This window comes from Schistocerca serialis, chromosome 7 (genome assembly GCF_023864345.2).
Source record: "Schistocerca serialis cubense isolate TAMUIC-IGC-003099 chromosome 7, iqSchSeri2.2, whole genome shotgun sequence".
Taxonomy (NCBI): domain Eukaryota; kingdom Metazoa; phylum Arthropoda; class Insecta; order Orthoptera; family Acrididae; genus Schistocerca; species Schistocerca serialis.
Window position 1 is genome coordinate 605571528 of NC_064644.1, and position 16566 is coordinate 605588093.

A 16566-nucleotide genomic window follows, 5' to 3' on the forward strand; every position below is an offset into this window, starting at 1 on the left:
ACTGGTTTTCCTGTTAATTTTACTGTGGTAAATTTGAGTAAGCACAAGTATTTCTTGTTTATGGAAGTAATGCTAGATGTTGGACGATTTTGTTGCTCTAAAGCATTCACTAAAAGATGGAAAGTTATTGTCCCAATGGGAGATACGAGTGAACAATATTTTCTGCTACAGACGTGACTGAGTGAACTCCAGACATTAGTGTACTATCAGACTTTTTGTTACATTAAACAATCATAAGAAGCCATGAATTTCAGAAAAAAGTGTACTTCACACAAGTACAATGTAAGATACTTCAATTTAAGTTACCTTCAACTAGCTACAATTTGACAAAGGAGAACACTGAAAATAACTTGATATTCCAGGAAAGTTAAAAATGTAGCATTCCAGACACTCCTCCCACATGCTACAACTAAGCAATTCAATAACTGTATTCCCTTGTAACTTACATACTTAGCTATTACTGAATGATAAATATGGTGGGCTTATGTGGATAGTACTAATAATTGAGAAACACAATAGCTATGTTTTTTGACTGGGGAAGCAACACCATTTTTTTAAAGAAAAAAGTACTAACTTACTTATTACTCTTACTGTATGACACTTAGCCTGAGTAAGCACAAATATTTCAAAGGCTTCAGTGAATAATGGTAGATGGGAGACAATGTTGTTCCTCTGATGCATTAATGGGTCTGTGATCCTAATATTTTCACTAAAAGGTGGGAAGTTGTCCTGACAGAATTGTGGTGTTTACAAAAAGGGACATTCCCAATAGAAATATTTTCTGCTATTGACGTAATTTGGCTGAGTGAAACTGGGGCACCATTGTTTCTTTTGTAACACGAAAAATCGATATTTTGTCCAAAACAGAAAAAGCTGTTAATACAAATGGTACACACATCTGGGGTGTTTTTTGATTTGGTTAAGTCTATTATGTCACTGTCTGCCAAATAAAACGAAACATTCATTTCCACCTACGCAGCAACTGTAACACACGCCAGATAAACAAGACTATTTTTTCATGAATCGTTATTTTAATGTGTCTAATTTATGTTAATAACACTACAGAATTCATGACGAACTGAAATCAAATGCATATCACTACAAATAAACTGTATTATTTAAGAAAACTAAGAAATAGTCTCACATGTACATCATATGTTCCAGTTTTTCATGTACAAGAATGAAAACTCCAAGTACGGCTTTCTTTGATATGCAAAGTCTCAACATAAATTCATAATTGGTGTCATCTCACTTTCTTATCCTTTCTTTTTTTCATGAACAGTTCAGCTAATATTGGGCAATGCTCATTTCACAACAATTCCTGCAAACCTGACATCATTTTGATGTCACACACAATATCAACGACCGCATAACCGGCAATCACCTTTGTCACATGGAACAATATGAATACTATACATTTACATCTACATTAAAATCTACTCCGCAAAACCACCGTGAGGTACATGGCAGAGTGTACATCCCACTGTACCAGTTATTAGGGTTTCTTCCTGTTCCATTCATGTATGGAGCACAGGAAGAATGATTGTTCGAATGCCTCTGTGTGTTATTCTAAACTTATCCTCACAATCTCTATGTGGGGGGACATATAGGGGATTGTAGTATATTCCAAGTAATTATTTAAAACCAGTTGTCAAACCTTTGTTAATATGACTTTCTCAGGATAGTTTATGTCTGTCTTCAAGAGTCTACCATTTCAGTTCCTTTTGTATCTCTGTGACACTCTCCCAAGTTTAACCAAACCGGTGACCACTCGTGCTGATCTCCTCTGTATACGTTCCATACCTCTTGTTAGTCCTATTTGGTACGGGTCCCGCACATTTGGGCAATATTCTAGGATTGATCCTCAATGCACTCGTAGCAATTTAAACTGTCCTGTTAGGTTCCTGCCTAATCACACACTCGAAAGGCAGCACATATTTGGAAACAAACAGTCAAATATTTATCATATAGAAGAATGTGCATTGTACTGTTGCTCTTTTCAGTCGCAGCAATTTAACTGTCCTCTTAGGTTCCTGCCTAGCTACATATTTGGAAATCACTAAATATTTATTTCATCCTTCGTTCTCAGATCAGATTGAATGTAAATAGCATACAATATTAAAGAACATGTGTTACATTCATAGCAAAGTAACATAATGTATTAAAATCACTAACATGAAAAAAAAAAAAAGAACCTGTGTAATAGGATGTGAACCAACAACATTCAACCCAGAAACCATGACACTATTCATGCGAGATGTTTAGTTCCGGTTTAGGCTATCATATTCTATATTGAAGGCTCGTATCATTGATGCATTATTAAGTGACATTTAATGATGATAGTGATGTGTTTGTGATACAGTTTCAGTTTTCCATTATACTGAAACGGCTTACTGCAAATTATAAAACATGCGCATTTCATTCTTAATTTATAAATTATTGACGATAGTAACTCACTCCTAACAGAACTCCTATGTAAATGCATTAACCACTGGTATATCATTACAGGATATTTTATTATAGCAATAGTTATAATAAGTCATTCCAAGAATGATGTGTTTTTGTAAATCTACAGTACGCATGCATGAAATCTTGTGAGAGGCCTGTATCAAATGCCAAAAGTTGATAGCCAATTATGTGGTTGTCGATATTGAGTGTGATGTAAAATGACGTCACATTTGCGGGAATTATTGTGAAACGAGTGTTACCCACACACATATCCATCCGCACATATGCAGACACATGCACACATATGTAAATGCAAAGAGGTTGGGCAGAGATGTCAGTTGAGGCGGAAGTACAGAGGCAAAGATGTTGTTGGATGACAGGTGGTGAATGAGGGGCAGCAACTTGAAATTAGCGGAGGTTGAGGCCTGGTGGGTAACGGGAAGAGAGAATATATTTAAGGGCAAGTTCCCATCTCTGGAGTTCTGATAGGTTGGTGTCAGTGGGAAGTATCCAGATAACCCGGATGGTGTAACACTGTGGCAAGATGTGCTGGCTGTGCACCAAGGCATTTTTAGCCACAGGGTGATCTTCATTACCAACAAACACTGTCTGCTTGTGTTCGTTCATGCGAATGGACAGTTTATGCTGGTCATTCCCAGATAGAAGGCTTCACAGTGTAGGCATATCAGTTGGTAAATCACATGGGTGCTTTCACACGTGGCTCTGCCTTTGATCATGTACATCCTCCAGGTTACAGGACTGGAGTAGGTGGTGGTGGGAGGGCGTATGGGACAGGTTTTACACCGGGGACGGTTACAAGGGTAGGTGTGATAGGATACTTTCCGGGACTGGATCAGACTCTGAATGTGGATCTCCAGCAGGGATATGACTTCCTCAAATCCTGCCCTGAAATGAGATCCATCCTTCATGAAATCCTCCCCACTCCACCAAGAGTGTCTTTCCGCCATCCACCTAACCTTTGTAACCTCTTGGTTCATCCCTATGAAATCCCCAAACCACATTCCCTACCCTCTGGCTCCTACCCTTGTAACTGTCCCCGCTGTAAAACCTGTCCCATGCACCCTCCCACCACCACCTACTCCAGTCCTGTAACCCGGAGGGTGTAAATGATCAAAGGCAGAGCCACGTGTGAAAGCACCCACATGATTTACCAACTGACATGCCTACACTGTGAAGCCTTCTATCTGGGAATGACCAGCATAAACTGTCCATTCGCATGGACGAACACAGGAAAACATTTCATGTGGGAAAAATATATCTAAAAACAAAGATGATGTGACTTACCAAACAAAAGTGCTGGCAGGTCGATAGACACACAAACAAACACAAACATACACACAAAATTCAAGCTTTCGCAACCAACGGTTGCTTCATCAGGAAAGAGGGAAGGAGAGGGAAAGGCGAAAGGATGTGGGTTTTAAGGATGTGGGTTTTAAGGGAGAGGGTAAGGAGTCATTCCAATCCCGGGAGCGGAAAGACTTACCTTAGGGGGAAAAAAGGACTGGTATACACACTCGCGCGCGCGCGCGCCCACACACACACACACACACACACACACACACACACACACACACACACATATATATCCATCCGCATATACACAGACACAAGCAGACATTTGTAAAGGCAAAGGCCTTCTGATGGGCAGTAAAGATTTTGCGGTGACTCGATGCATGCTCAATTCATCAGTAAACATTTGTTGACATGTCCCATAACCAATACCCACTTCATCCACAAGGTCTTGAACGGTTTGACGTCAATCTGCATGAATCAATTGTTGAAGTTTGGCAACAATGTCTGGCGTTGTGCAGCTAATGGGCCTTGCAGTGTGAGCATCATCTTCGACATCTGTACAGCTGGCCCTGAACCGAGCACGCCACTCAAACATACGCATATGGCTCATGCTCTGTTCCCCAAGCACTTGTTGAGTCATAGCCAAGATCTCCATAGCACTTTTCCTGAGATTCACAAAGAATTCGATACACATGCGCTGTTCTGTTCGTGGGTCCATTTTAAAATCGCCACACACCAAACACAGAGTATTACGAAAATCGCCGTGGACACACAACACGTCCTCCCAGCTGAATGCCACTCCACACACTAACTCATTAGATATGCAGCTCTCGCCACCTAGCGGTACAAAGATCTACTACTCCTACTTTCCTGATGGCAGCACCAGTCCCGAAAATTTTGGATTCCCCCTCATATATCTGCTAATTGTAGGTGCTCATATTAGTAGCAAAAACAGACAAGCAATTCCATTTTAAACAGATAGCCTACATAAACAACACAGAATCAACGCCCATACTCACTATCTCATAGCCACTAGTCTATCTATACTACATTGAACCCAATTCCAAATATAACACATATGTAAACCCCATCACCCATGTAAAAACCTTATTTTTTTAGGGCCACATTGAAACTTTCGACTGAAAAACTCAATGACCATTATCACCTGACATACTTATATTCTCACAGAAAGTAAAATAGGAAACATATTATTAAACGACTACATCAAACTGCATCTTTAACATGGGCCTTCCAGTCTAAAATATCATGTGACACACTTACAAAACTAAATTTGCTAACAGTAGTTGCTCATATTAGCAGTCGCAATAAAATAATCAATATCATTTTAAACAAATAGCCACACAAGCAACACACAATATAGGCTAATAGTCACTATTCTATCAATCAATCCGATTAAATTAAACCCCATCCCAACAGTAATACAGATGAAAACCCCAACAACCAATGAAAAAACTTATTATGTTTGTAACGCCACACTGACATTCTGGGCTGAAAATTCACTGAGACTTATCATCTGACTCACTTATATTCCCACAGGAAACACAATACACAACATATTATTAAATTATTCGATCACGCCACATCCTTAAGTTGAGCCTTCATGTCTGAAATATACAAAACAAATTGACAAGCATATTATTCAAACTGACATCCACAAATAGTACCTGCATTATTTCTAGCACAGACAAAATTATAGACTAATTTATCAAGAAGATTCTTTCAAAACACTGATAGCAAGAGTATCTCTATAAGAGAAAACATTCTCTCAAACAAAATCGGATAACACAATTATACAGTTCTTATCCAAAGCCATTCGCTCCCACAGTGAACTGGTGGACAGCTCGGCCCATGATGTTCATCACATGTATCGTCCTCATATCCCACACAAAACTCTGACTGAACAAACACGTCTTTCTACTCATTGCACTTATTAAATTCTCACACCAAGAAGCAGTGTTTGGTGAGTTATATTTTCCGCATCCAGACGCAGGCAATACGTTTACCTCACTAGCTTATCGGCACATTTCTATTGTGTAGTAAGAGTTCCAAACATATTTGACCCTCCACAGTTTATTTCATTATAGGTTGTTGATACTTGCTTTCTGCACTACTCATATATAGCATTACCACTGGAAGGAGTAAACAATTTATCAACAGTTGCACATGCTGGCCATCGTGCACAGTATCATGGTTACGGACATTACCAAGGCAAATTTTATTGGCAAAAGCATAACCATTTTCTGGTATGACTCCGAAATGTTTCGCATTAATCAGTAGTATGTTGCAACACTTGTAATTCTGCAATTGTCTCTTATATTGTAACAGCACATGAAGTAATTGACACTAACAACTTCAATAAATTTGCCAAACCAAAAAAAAATAAACATTTCAGCATCAGAAATATGCATATAACTAGAGACCAGAACCTGGCACTCTCAAGTTGTCATATCAAAACACACACTTTGAAAGTTTTATGTAATGTTCAATACAAAACCCATCATAAAACTGCAGATGGCTTCTCATTCCACCTAAACTAAATTTACTACCATAACCAAGGTATCCAATAACCATTCCTAACTTCAGTAACATTCCACACTCTGCTTTAAATCTCACATTGATGTGCACAAACTTTTCGCCTTTGTGTGTCTGCCTCGAATATACGTTACTTCTAGCACACTGATTTTCCTCAACAATAATCAAGTAACAGTATGGAATGGCATGGAATGGCTCACATCCTTAGCAGTTATCGGTGAAAACGTTTAAACTGCATTTAAACTTGCAGTGAAGCTCTCTTTGCTTTCGCAGTAGTTTCATAACTTTGTTGCTGAACCACGGTCAGTTTTTCCCGGCCCTCACAGTTTTACTCAGGACATACGTGTCTAAAATACATTTTACGATTGCCTTGAAGTATTTCCATAAACACTCAACATTGTCAGTGTCGGAACAAAAAGTTTCGTTTTGAGCTGTTAGGCAGTCTGAAATCTGCCTTCTACTACTCTTGCTAAACATTCTTCTGTGTTCATTGACATATGCCGATAATATCTACAACCATAATGTAAATGCTCACTAACCTCCACTTGTCATCCATCAGCATTCACCATACACATTCCAAATGTACGCTCATTGAAAATGTCATGCCACTACATATTGTTGGTTCAGAAGAAAGTTGAGGCACATTATCACTTAGTGCAGACACACTCCTATTTTCCAATTGTATTGTACATTATGTATGTCCTCAACAGTCATTAGCCTACATTTCCTGTTAAATACTCTGCACTGAGGAGCCGTGACGCTATTACTTTACAACCTTCCTCCAATACTTTGAATTCTCTACTATTATCTGTCCTTTTCTAGAAGAGGTTGTTAACAACCAACAGAAGACCAGCACATATAATCCTGCAAAAGAAAAAAATAACAACAGTGTCCCTGTTAGGGGACTCCTTACAATCAGGAGCTAACCTGGATCTGTTAGGGGACTTGCCATGCGTCTGGAGGTAACCTGTATTCATAGTCTTTCTTCACTTGCACCTCAACAACATGTCGCTCAGTTACTTCAATTATTTGTCCAGCTGCTTTGCTCTTAAAAGCCTGTAGCACAGTGTCACTTCTGTAGTTCTTCTCTTGGCCAAAAGAAAGTCTTCCATCAGGGACCGACTTCATATGTTCTCATCAAATTCCAACAATAGAGCTCCACATTCTCTTTGCAAACGTTTAGCGTTTTTTCGTAGTTGCTGGCTAACTACCATTTGAAAGGTCTTCCTCACTGCTAATGATAAATGTACACGCCATCAGATCCAATAACAGAGATTCATTTACAAAAATTTATTTGCTAACTGTAGCAACCATATTAGCAGTAGCAATCAAATAACCAGTATCATTTTAAACACATAAACTCCATCACAACAGTAATACAGATGCAAACCCCAACAACCAATGCAGAAAACGATTATTTTTGCAACGCCACACTACAATTCTGAACTTAAAACTAACTGAGCCTTATTATCTGGCCTACCTATATCCCCACAGGAAGCACAATTCCCATCATTTCATTAGATTATTAGATCACACCACATCTTTAAGCTCAGCCTTCGTGTCTAAAACTTCAAAACAAGTCAACCACCATTTTAATATATCTGACATACACAACTAGTACCTGCTTCATTTGTAGCACAGTCAAAATTAAAGACAAATTCAGAAAGAAGATTATTTCAAAATGCTGATAGCAACAATTCCATAAGCGAAATATGTCTATGACAGAAAACATTGTCTCAAACAAAATCAGCCAATACAATTACACAGTACTTAACCAAAATGAACTGGTGGCAGCTCGGCCCATTATCTTCGTCATATCTACCTTCTTTGCATCTCACACAAAACTCCGGTTGGACACTCTGGTTCAGCAAATATTTCTTTCTCCACATTCCAGTCATTTAATTCTCACTCCAAAATGTCTGGTGAGATATTTTCCAGATCCACATGCATACAACACTTGGCCCTCACTAACTTATTGGCTCATCTCTTTTCCGCAGCAAGAATTCCATATTTATTTGATCCTCCCAAGTTTATTTCGTAATAGGCTGTTGATACTTGCTTTCTGCACTACTCGTATATAGCATTATTACTGGAAGGATTAAACAATTTATCAACAGTTGCACATACTGGCCGTCATGCACAATGTTATGGTTAAGTACATTAACAACACAAAATTTATTGATAAAAGCATAATCATTTGGGGTGTCACTCCAAAACATTTCACATTACTCAGTAGCACTGTGCAACACTTGTAATGCTGCAGTTGTCTTTTATATTAAAACAACACTTCAACTGACTGACATTACATAATTCAACAAATTTGCCAATCCAAATACAATTAACATTTCAACATTAGAAATATGCACATAACTAAAGACCAGAACCTGTTTCTCTCAAGGTGTCATATCAAAGCACGCACTTTGCAAGTTTTAGGTAATACTAAATACATCACACATAATAAAATTGCAATCGACTTCTCATTCCGGCCAAATTAAATTTACGACAAAACTAAGGCGTCCAATCACCATTCCTTACCTCAGTAACATTCCACGTTGTGCTTTAAATCTCACATTGATATGCACAAACTTTTCGCATTTGTATGTCTGCCTTGAATATACGTTACTTCTAGCACACTGCTTTCCCTCAACAATACACAAGTAACAGTAAACTGGTACCAGCCCAAGTAATAATGCAACACTGCCTCTCAACGAGTTTCAGAAACTCTTAGTAAACCTCTCTGTCATATCCCATGGCTTCGAAGCATGGAATGGCTCACATCCTTAGCAGTTATCGGTGAAAACTGTAAACATTCTCTAGCCTGCTTCATCCTGTCAAAGCAAGAAACGCGTCACCATGTACATGTTACATACAAACAATTATCACAAGCAATGCTTTCATAACACACTTTGTACTATCCCAGTGTCACTTTCACACGAATGCAGATACCGGTAACTACACTGTTCCCCAGTATGACAACTATTCCCCATATCGATTCTAACTACACAACATATGTATCTATTAGTCATCCTTATTTCAGCTAAGTACCTGTCATAAAGGACCTCTTCACTCACCATGTACGCAAAATTTATGAACGGAACAAACTCAGACACAACAATACAAAATACACTCGCCCATGGTACATACAGAAACAATCAAATGCTCAACATGATATGCACAAGAGAAAAAGTCACGTCAAGCAAACTCAGCTATATTGAAAGCTCAATCATTAACTATACCTACTAACAAATAAAGTTTCATCTCCACAATTCACTTAGCTCCTACACATGTCTACCTATTCGACAAGTAATCTCGACACATATTCACAAACCATACATCCCAACCTGAACTGATGCCAAAAGACGGCTCACAATGGCCCGTATCTGGAGAAGCAAGCAAATCTTCTATGCAACTCCATAACACTATAATGGTTGTCTCTGAACAATATTCACAGCTACACTTTCTCTCCAAAAATTCACATTCAAGCATTGTGTCTGGTACATGACGGCACATTTTTCATTTTTTCCATCCCTGTGTAACTTCTTCTGTGTTCATCGACATATACTGAAAATATCTACAATCATAATGTAAATGCTCACTAACCTCCACTGTCGTCAATCAGCATTCACCATACACATTCCAAATTTAGGCTCATGGAAAATGTCATGATTCTACAATTCTTTGACTTAGAAGAAAGTTGAGGCACATTGTCCCTCAGTGCAGACACACTGCTATTTTCCAATTGTATTGTACATTATGTGTGTCCTCAACAGTCATTAGCCTACTTTTTCTGTTAAATACTTTGCACTGAGGAGCCATGACGCTATTACTTTACAACCTTCCTCCAATACTTTGACTTCTCTACTATTATCTGTCCTTTTCTAGAAGAGGTTGTTAACAACCAACAGAAGACCAGCACATATAATCCTGCAAAAGAAAATAATAACAACAGTGTCCCTGTTAGGGGACTCCATACATCAGGAGCTAACCTGTACCTGTTAGGGGACTTGCCGTGGGTCTGGAGGTAACCTGTATTCATAGTCTTTCTTCACATGCACCTCAACAACATGTCGCTCAGTTACTTCCATTATTTGTCCAACTGCTTTGCTCTTAACAGCCTGTAGCACAGTGTCACTTCTGTAGTTCTTCTCTTGGTCAAAAGAATGTCTACCATCAGGGACCGACTTCATATGTTCTCATCAAATTTCAACAATAGAGATCCACATTCTGTTTGCAAACGTTTAGCATTTTTTTATAGTTGCTGGCTAACTACCATTTGCAAGGTCTTCCTCACAGCTAATGATAAATGTACACGCCATCAGATCCCACATTAGAGATTCATTTACAAAAACATATTTGCTAACTGTAGGTGCCCATATTAGCAGTAGCAAACAAATAACCAGTATCATTTTAAACACATAGCCTACAGAATCGATGCACAATCAAGCCTCAAAAATTAAACTCCATCGCAACAGTAATACAAATGCATACCCCAACAACCAATGCAGAAAACGATTTTTTTTACAACGCCACACTAAAATTCTGAACTTAAAACTAACTGAGCCTTATTATCTGACCTACTGACCTACTTATATTCCCACAGGAAGCACAATTCCCATCATTTCATTAGATTATTAGATCACACCACATTTTTAAGCTCAGCCTTCGTGTCTAAAACTTCAAAACAAGTCAACCACCATTTTAATATATCTGACATACACAACTAGTGCCTGCTTCATTTTTAGCACAGTCAAAATTAAAGACAAATTTAGAAACAAGATTATTTCAAAATGCTGATAGCAACATTTCCATAAGCGAAAATATCTCTATGAGAGAAAACATTGTCTCAAACAAAATCAGCCAATACAATTACACAGTACTTAACAAAAGCCATTCGCTCGCACGGTGAACTGGTAGGCGGCTTGGGCCATGATCTTCGTCATGTCTACCTTCCTTGCATCTCACACAAAACTCCCGCTGGACACTCTGGTTCAACAAATATTTCTTTCTGCACATTCCAGTCATTTAATTCTCACTGCAAAAACCATTGTCTGGTGAGATATTTTCCAGATCCACATGCATACAACACTTGGCCCTCACTAACTTATTGGCTCATCTCTTTTCTGCAGCAAGAATTCCATATTTATTTGATCCTCCCTAGTTTATTTCATAATAGGCTTTTGATACTTGCTTTCTGCACTACTCGTATACAGCATTATTACTGGAAAGAGTAAACAATTTATCAACAGTTGCACATACTGGCCATCATGCACAATGTTATGGTTAAGTACATTAACAACACAAAATTTATTGATAAAAGCATAATCATTTGGGGTGTCACTCCAAAACATTTCACATTACTCAGTAGCACTGTGCAACACTTGTAATGCTGCAGTTGTCTTTTATATTAAAACAACACTTCAACTGACTGACATTACATAATTCAACAAATTTGCCAATCCAAATACAATTAACATTTCAACATTAGAAATATGCACATAACTAAAGACCAGAACCTGTTTCTCTCAAGGTGTCATATCAAACCACGCACTTTGCAAGTTTTAGGTAATATTAAATACATCACACACAATAAAATTGCAATCGACTTCTCATTCCGGCCAAATTAAATTTACCACAAAACTAAGGCGTCCAATCACCATTCCTTACCTCAGTAACATTCCACGTTGTGCTTTAAATCTCACATTGATATGCACAAACTTTTCGCATTTGTATGTCTGCCTTGAATATGCGTTACTTCTAGCACACTGCTTTCCCTCAACAATACACAAGTAACAGTAAATGGTACCAGCCCAAGTAATAAAGCAACACTGCCTCTCAACGAGTTTCAGAAACTCTTAGTAAACCTCTCTGTCATATCCCATGGCTTCGCAGCTTGGAGTGGCTCACATTCTTAGCAGGAATTGGTGAAAATGGTAAACATTCTCTAGCCTGCTTCATCCTGTCAAAGCAAGAAATGCGTCACCAATGACACGTTACATACAAACAATTATCACAAGCAATGCTTTCATAACACACTTTGTACTATCCCAGTGTCACTTTCACACGAATGCAGATACCGGTAACTACACTGTTCCCCAGTATGACAACTATTCCCCATATCGATTCTAACTACACAACATATGTATCTATTAGTCATCCTTATTTCAGCTAAGTACCTGTCATAAAGGACCTCTTCACTCACCATGTACTCAAAATTTATGAACGGAACAAACTCAGACACAACAACACAAAATACACTCGCCCGTGGTACATACAGAAACAATCAAATGCTCAACACGTCACGCAAACTCAGCTATATTGAAAGCTCAATCATTAACTATACCTACTAACAAATAAAGTTTCACCTTACAATTCACTTAGTTCCTACACATGTCTACCTATTCGACAAGTAATCTGGACACATATTCACAAACCATGCATCCCAACCTGAACTGATGCCAAAAGACGGGTCACAATGGCCCGTGTCTGGAGAAGCAAGCAAATCTTCTATGCAACTCCATAACACTATAATGGTTGTCTCTGAACAATATCCACAGCTACGCTTTCTCTCCAAAATTTCACATTCAAGCACTGTGTCTGGTACAAGACGGCACATTTTTCATTTTTTCCATCCCTGTGTACCTTCTTCTGTGTTCATCAACATATGCTGATAATATCTACAATCATAATGTAAATACTCACTAACCTCCACTGTCGTCCATCAGTATTCACCATACACATTCCAAATGTAGGCTCATGGAAAATGTCATGATTCTACAATTCTTCGCTTTAGAAGAAAGTTGAGGCACATTGTCCCTCAGAGCAGACACACTGCTATTTTCCAATTGTATTGTACATTATGTATGTCCTCAACAGTCATTAGCCTACGTTTCCTGTTAAATACTCTGCACTGAGGAGCCATGATGCTATTACTTTACAACCTTCCTCCAATACTATGAATTCTCTACTATTATCTGTCCTTTTCTAGAAGAGGTTGTCAACAACTAACAGAAGATCAGCACATATAATCCTGCAAAAGAAAAAAATAACAACAGTGTGCCTCTTAGGGGACTACATACATCAGGAGCTAGCCTGTATCTGATGAGGGATTGCCATGCGTCTGGAGGTAACCTGTATTCATAGTCTTTCTTCACTTGCACCTCAACAACACGTCGCTCAGTTACTTCCATTTTTTGTCCGGCTGCTTTGCCCTTTAAAGCCTGTAGCACAGTGTCACTTCTGTAGTTCTTCTCTTGGTCAAAAGAATGTCTTCCATCAGGGACTGACTTCATATGTTCTCATCAAATTCCAACAATAGAGCTCCACATTCTCTTTGCAACCGTTTAGCGTTTTTTCGTAGTTGCTGGCTAACTACCATTTGCAAGGTCTTCCTCACTGCTAATGATAACAGCACACGCTATCAGATCCCACAACAGAGATACATTTACAAAAATATATTTGCTAACCGCAGGTGCCAATATTAGCAGTAGCAAACAAATAACCAGTACCATTTTAAACACATAGCCTACAGAATCGATGCACAATCAAGCCTCAAAAATTAAACTCCATCGCAACAGTAATACAAATGCATACCCCAACAACCAATGCAGAAAACGATTATTTTTACAACGCCACACTAAAATTCTGAACTTAAAACTAACTGAGCCTTAATATCTGACCTACTGACCTACTTATATTCCCACAGGAAGCACAATTCCCATCATTTCATTAGATTATTAGATCACACCACATCTTTAAGCTCAGCCTTCGTGTCTAAAACTTCAAAACAAGTCAACCACCATTTTAATATATCTGACATACACAACTAGTGCCTGCTTCATTTTTAGCACAGTCAAAATTAAAGAAAAATTTAGAAACAAGATTATTTCAAAATGCTGATAGCAACATTTCCATAAGCGAAAATATCTCTATGAGAGAAAACATTGTCTCAAACAAAATCAGCCAATACAATTACACAGTACTTAACAAAAGCCATTCGCTCGCACGGTGAACTGGTAGGCGGCTTGGGCCATGATCTTCGTCATGTCTACCTTCCTTGCATCTCACACAAAACTCCCGCTGGACACTCTGGTTCAACAAATATTTCTTCTGCACATTCCAGTCATTTAATTCTCACTGCAAAAACCATTGTCCGGTGAGATATTTTCCGGATCCACATGCATACAACACTTGGCCCTCACTAACTTATTGGCTCATCTCTTTTCTGCAGCAAGAATTCCATATTTATTTGATCCTCCCTAGTTTATTTCATAATAGGCTTTTGATACTTGCTTTCTGCACTACTCGTATACAGCATTATTACTGGAAAGAGTAAACAATTTATCAACAGTTGCACATACTGGCCGTCATGCACAATGTTATGGTTAAGTACATTAACAACACAAAATTTATTGATAAAAGCATAATCATTTGGGGTGTCACTCCAAAACATTTCACATTACTCAGTAGCACTGTGCAACACTTGTAATGCTTCAGTTGTCTTTTATATTAAAACAACACTTCAACTGACTGACATTACATAATTCAACAATTTTGCCAATCCAAATACAATTAACATTTCAACATTAGAAATATGCACATAACTAAAGACCAGAACCTGTTTCTCTCAAGGTGTCATATCAAACCACGCACTTTGCAAGTTTTAGGTAATATTAAATACATCACACACAATAAAATTGCAATCGACTTCTCATTCCGGCCAAATTAAATTTACTACAAAAATAAGGCGTCCAATCACCATTCCTTACCTCAGTAACAATCCACGTTGTGCTTTAAATCTCACATTGATATGCACAAACTTTTCGCATTTGTATGTCTGCCTTGAATATGCGTTACTTCTAGCACACTGCTTTCCCTCAACAATTCACAAGTAACAGTAAATGGTACCAGCCCAGGTAATAATGCAACACTGCCTCTCAATGAGTTTCAGAAACTCTTAGTAAACCTCTCTGTCATATCCCATTGCTTCGCAGCTTGGAGTGGCTCGCATCCTTAGCAGGAATTGGTGAAAATGGTAAACATTCTCTAGCCTGCTTCATCCTGTCAAAGCAAGAAATGCGTCACCAATGACACGTTACATACAAACAATTATCACAAGCAATGCTTTCATAACACACTTTGTACTATCCCAGTGTCACTTTCACACGAATGCAGATACCGGTAACTACACTGTTCCCCAGTATGACAACTATTCCCCATATCGATTCTACCTACACAACATATGTATCTATTAGTCATCCTTATTTCAGCTAAGTACCTGTCATAAAGGACCTCTTCACTCACCATGTACGCAAAATTTATGAACGGAGCAAACTCAGACACAACAACACAAAATACACTCGCCCATGGTACATACAGAAACAATCAAATGCTCAACATGATATGCACAAGAGAAAAAGTCACGTCAAGCAAACTCAGCTATATTGAAAGGTCAATCATTAACTATACCTACTAACAAATAAAGTTTCATCTCCACAATTCACTTAGCTCCTACACATGTCTACCTATTCGACAAGTAATCTGGACACATATTCACAAACCATGCATCCCAACCTGAACTGATGCCAAAAGACGGCTCACAATGGCCCGTGTCTGGAGAAGCAAGCAAATCTTTTATGCAACTCCATAACACTATAATGGTTGTCTCTGAACAATATCCACAGCTACGCTTTCTCTCCAAAATTTCACATTCAAGCATTGTGTCTGGTACAAGACGGCACATTTTTCATTTTTTCCATCCCTGTATCCCTACTTCTGTGTTCATCAACATATGCTGATAATATCTACAATCATAATGAAAATACTCACTAACCTCCACTGTCATCCATCAGCATTCACCATACACATTCCAAATGTAGGCTCATGGAAAATGTCATGATTCTACAATTCTTCGCTTTAGAAGAAAGTTGAGGCACATTGTCCCTCAGAGCAGACACACTGCTATTATCCAATTGTATTGTACATTATGTATGTCCTCAACAGTCATTAGCCTACGTTTCCTGTTAAATACTCTGCACTGAGGGGCCATGACGCTATTACTTTACAACCTTCCTCCAATACTTTGAATTCTCTACTATTATCTGTCCTTTTCTAGAAGAGGTTGTTAACAACTAACAGAAGATCAGCACATATAATCCTGCAAAAGAAAAAAATAACAACAGTGTCCCTGTTAGGGGACTACATACATCAGGAGCTAACCTGTATCTGATAGGGGACTTGCCGTGCGTCTGGAGG

General features: G+C 38.4%; 1 long non-coding RNA gene across 13 annotated transcripts in view; it reads right to left on the bottom strand.

Moving 5' to 3' along the window:
• Window positions 1-16566, bottom strand: part of LOC126412180 (uncharacterized) — a 50369-nt gene that overhangs the window by 21373 nt on the left and 12430 nt on the right. For 5 of the 13 annotated variants that reach the window (XR_007575251.1, XR_007575245.1, XR_007575249.1 and 2 more), the window contains 2 exons: window positions 11980-12176; window positions 8138-11533 (listed from right to left, as the gene is read on the bottom strand). This is a non-coding gene — a long non-coding RNA (uncharacterized LOC126412180). The other 8 variants (XR_007575244.1, XR_007575243.1, XR_007575241.1 and 5 more) reach the window with 6 other exon arrangements.